Source organism: Saccostrea cucullata, unplaced genomic scaffold (assembly GCF_032062105.1).
Source record: "Saccostrea cucullata isolate Sc308-1 unplaced genomic scaffold, CSIRO_AGI_Scuc_v1 ctg6044, whole genome shotgun sequence".
Lineage (NCBI taxonomy): Eukaryota > Metazoa > Mollusca > Bivalvia > Ostreida > Ostreidae > Saccostrea > Saccostrea cuccullata.
The window spans coordinates 21,415-26,525 of record NW_026928196.1 but is presented as its reverse complement, the minus strand read 5'-3'; positions in this window follow the sequence as shown (position 1 = coordinate 26,525).

The window sequence follows — 5,111 nt, the reverse complement described above, 5'->3', positions numbered from 1 at the left end:
ACCCAACCCTATTTTTGTCTTTTCTTGATTATCTCCCCTTGCGAGGGGATATGTCCCTTCATTTTAACAATTTAAATTTCCCTTCACCCAAGAATGCTTTGTACCAAGTTTGGTCAAAATTGGCCCAGTGGTTCTTGAGAAGAAGTCGAAAATGTGAAAAGTTTACAGACGGACAGACGGACAAACAGACGGACGGACGACGGACAAAATGTGATCAGAAAAGCTCACTTGAGCCTTCGGCTCAGGTGAGCTAAAAATTGAAGCATATTTCACAATACCGATATCAGTGACAGGAACCTTGAAACAATTTAACAAACAATTAAATTTAACAAAAAAAAAATTACATTGTAAAAGGAACTGCTGAAATTCCTGTCAACTTGAGTAAAAAGACGCCCTTTCAGTTTGATATAACGCACGTTATAAAAAAATTGTTCAAAAAGTTTCACTAAGATCGAACTTTTCAAAGCAAGTATGGAATTAAAAATTATTGTTTGTTCGCTAGGGTCATTATATAACTTGTATTTTAGTGGAACTTGGATGTAATTCTACGAGTGGTAATTCAACTTTTATCCAAAGCTCCCTTCTTAGGAAGAAATTCTTCAAATTTAGTTTTGAATATTTTTAATATCCCCAACAACCAAAATGAATTTGAATTAGCATATCTATATTGGATTCCGAAACTTCATAAATATCCTGACAAACAAAGATACATAGCGGGCTTAGGTACATGCTCTTCCAAGCCTTTTTCTTTAGTCTTCACTATATATAAGATTTAATCAGTAGTGAAGGCGAAACTTCAAGAGTACTGTGCAACAATTCATTGGAGAAGTGTTATAAATTAGATGTGAACGCTAAAAAAAATTGCAAGGGACTTTTGGAGCATTTGAAATCATAATTTTTACCAAAACCAACATAACAACAACGGCCTCAGGCGTCCTCCCTGGCAGGAGAACGTAAGTAAGTAACATACACAATATCTATGAGGTTTTGGAGACCAGGTCTTCCACCTCCAACAATCTATTGGAATTCCCATGGGAACTAATTTGCGCCCCGTTATAATAAGCAGACCTATTTTTATATTCTCATGAAACAGAATTTGTTCGAGATCTTTTACATGAAAAGTAAAAAAAAATCTTTTGTGACCTTCAACTCAACATTTATATATATCAGCGACATATTGTCAAATAACTAATATGATTATTTCCATTCTTATGCCGACATGTTTATCGGCGACCTTCAGCAGTGTTGTGAGTTTAAATATCGATTGTATAATTCATTCATGAATATTACCCATTACTGAGTAATTTTGAATATACATGTAATGCTTACATTTTTTATTTGGCAAAATGTTTTATTTATAGTTTTATTTTATTTATACAAAATTTTATTCAAATAAATCTGAATGGGATTGGGCAGCAGGTAAAGCCTATTTTAACCCTCTCACTACAAGGTCAAGGTGAACACACACACATACTATATATATATATATATATATATATATATATATATATATATATATATATATATATATATATATATATATATATATATATATACAAAGCACAAAGAAATTCAATTTTACATGGATACCCACTTCCGCCCCAGCCCGGGGTTGAACTCTCGACCTTCGGAATCTGTCTCCTAGCAGTGCAGGAACAGCGCGCTAGACCGCGGCTATCTAGGCAAGTCAAAAAACTTGCTTTCTATGCCGATGGAATTCTCGCGGCGCTGCCCTACACTACACGGTCACTGAGAATAGAAGTGAGATACAGTTATTTGGACATTAGTTTTATCAGAGGATTGTTACCAATACATGTTGTAATGAAATTAATTATTATTTATAAAGCACATTTTACAACAACTCTTAAACTAACATAACTGCCCTAAGTGAAGAAATATTAATATAGAAAGCACAAAGAAATTCAATTTTACATGAATACCCACTTCAAACTCACTTCTATTCTCAATGACCGTGTAGTGTAGGGCAGCGCCGCGAGAATTCCATCGGCATCGAAAGCAAGTTTTATGACTTGTCTAGATAGCCAAGCGGTCTAGCGCGCTGTTCCTGCACTGCTAGGAGAAAGATTCCGAAGGTCGAGAGTTCAACCCCGGGCTGGGGCAGAAGTGGGTATCCATGTAAAATTGAATTTCTTTGTGCTTTCTATATTAATATTTCTTCACTTAGGGCAGTTATGTTAGTTTAAGAGTTGTTGTAAAATGTGCTTTATATATATATATATATATATATATATATATATATATATATACTGGAAGCCAACTTTTATTCGTGAGGATTTTATTTCGCGATTTACAGGGGTTGAACTAGTTTGCGACGAAAAATTTTCGCGAACAAGCCTTTTTAGCTCAGCTGAGCCTAAAGCTCAAGTGAGCTTTTTTCATCAAAATTTGTCCGTTGTCTGTCGTCGTCGTCGTTGTCGTCGTCGTCGTCGTAAACTTTTCACATTTTCATCTTCTCCTCAAGAACCACTGGGCCAATTTCAACCAACCTTGCCACAAAGTATCTTTAGGTGAGGGGATTCAAGATTGTTCAAATGAAGGGCCAATCCCTTCCAAGGGGAGATAATATTATTAAGAATTAGTGAAAATTAATGGCATTTAAAAAATAAAATCGTCTCAAGAACCACTGGGCCAGGAAAGAGGAAACTCATGTGGAATCATCCTCGGGTAATGTAGATTCAAGTTTGTCCAAATCATGACCCCCTGGGTAGGGTGGGGCCACAATGGCCGATCAAAGTTTTACCAAGGAGTATATAGGAAAAATCTTTGAAAATCTTCTCAAGAACAATGGGCCAGGAAAGATGAAACTCATGTGGAAGCATCCTTAGATAGTGTAGATGCAAGTTTGTTCAAATCAAGACCCCCGGGGGTAGGGTGGGGCCAAAATGGCTGATCAAAGTTTCACATAGGACTAGATAAGGAAATCTTTTAAAATCTTCTCAAGTACTTCAAAGTCATAATTAGTGATATTTATATGGAATCATCCTAAGGTAGTGTAGATTCTAGTTTGTTCAAATAACCCCCAAGGATAGGCTGGGGCCACAATGGTGGATCAAAGTTTTGCATATAAAAATAAAGAGAGAAATCCTAAGAACAGAAAAGCTATGTTTAGTCATATTGACATATAAGCATCGTCATGAATTGAAGATTTAAATTTGTTCAAATCATGGCCCTTTGGGGTAGGATGGGAAACAATGGGGAATCAAATACAAATTATTACGAAGTAATATAAAGGAAGAAAATATTTCTTAAAAATCTTTTTATCAAGAACAGCAAAGTCATATGCTGTATTAATATGAAGGTCTTCTAGTAGTATTAAAATTCAGCCCCCCCCCCCCCCCCCCCGTAAACTTTTCTGACAGTTCTGATCTGATTTGTGCTCTTTCTTAGCCGACTTATTCAGGTGTGCGATGTGGCCCCTGGGCCTCTTGTTTAGATCTTTTTGCTAATAGACACATTTACTTTCATGTCCGGTTCGCTGCGAGAAATATTCCCGATGACTAGGCTCTCGCTAACCTCGCGAAAATATCTCGCATGCGAATAAAAGTTGGTTTACGGTAAAAAAAATAGTTCTCGCCCACTGACATCAAACACAAAGGCAGCCGCACGAGATTAACATGCATATTTGGCCTCCTTAACGTCAGACACAGAGACATATGCGCACGAGATTTGCATGCATATTAAGCCTCTTTAGCTCCTGACCTATCGACCTGCCTAATTTACTTTCCGGTAGAATTATCAAGAAATCACCTCCGGTAACTTTCAAAGAGTTATCACAAAGAAAAATATTAGAAATGGAAATATTTGAATATTAATACCTAGTCCATGACCAGGACTACCATACAAACATAGATCAAGTTCATGAATTTGATCACAATCAATAATATTTTGGATTGTTTGGAAAAGTACATTTCTTGAAGAGGTATTTTTTGGACTAGCAAAAAAATATTGATGTGCAACAGAGTCAATACAGTATTCACACATTGGTGTTTCTGATAAAAAAAAAATGGTTAAATGTCTTCCATTAAATTATTTGCATTATTTCGTAGCTGACAATGTATTATATTGTCCCTTCTTATTACAATATCAAAAATTGCTTTACCTTTTTTTTTTTTTTTACAAGAATAAGAATTTAAAAGACCTTTGAATGAAGATATTCCAGGAGCATTTCTGATATAATCAGGCAAGTTATTCCAAAGTTTAACTGTTGATGGAAAGAAGGAATTTTGAATTCAGCTTCATTAGTTCTAAGATAAAAGGGGTGGTTTGTACGACGAAAGGTTCAATCAAGTATTATAAATATTGAGGTGAATAGCCATTTATGATTTTATAAAATAGTAGCAATTAATGAATATTCCTCCTTGTTTGTAAAATATCCCACCCTAATTAATCATACAATTTTGATCGAAATGAATTGGATCGTAAATCAGTAATGATTATACCTGCTTCTACTTGAATATTTTCTAAAAGTTAAGCATCTTTGTCAGAGCATTTGTCCCAGACAACGTCAAAGTATTCTAAAACAGGTCTAATAAATGCAAAATATATCTTAACAAGTATTTTCCTTTTCACTTTATACTGCATTCTAAGGATATCTAATCATTTTGTAGCTTTTTCATGAATTGATTGTATATGTGATGTCCAGGTATATAGCATCTATAGCATTTATAGTTTTACAAAATATTAACAATGTAAAAAAAATTATGATCTCAACCTTTGCTAAAGCAAGGGGACATTAAATCGCATTTGTCTCTCTGTAACCATCTATGCAAAAGTAATCAGACAGAATTTACATAAATTTTTCAGTTATTATATCACTTTTACATTCTATAGCGTAAAGTACACAAATCTATCGCTACAAAAGATATTGGGTATAATGGTATTATAATTTTACATATACGTATATACTATACACATCCCAAGTTCCTTTTGACGTGAAAGCCTCATTTGAAATATAAACTAGTGCTAATTGTAACGGGGACCGTTACAGATGTTCCCCAAACGCTCCCCATGTCCCTTATCGTGCCTTATTCCTCTAAGACCTTTTATAAATATGCTAAGTATCCCAGGATTTCATTTAAGAATATAAAAGT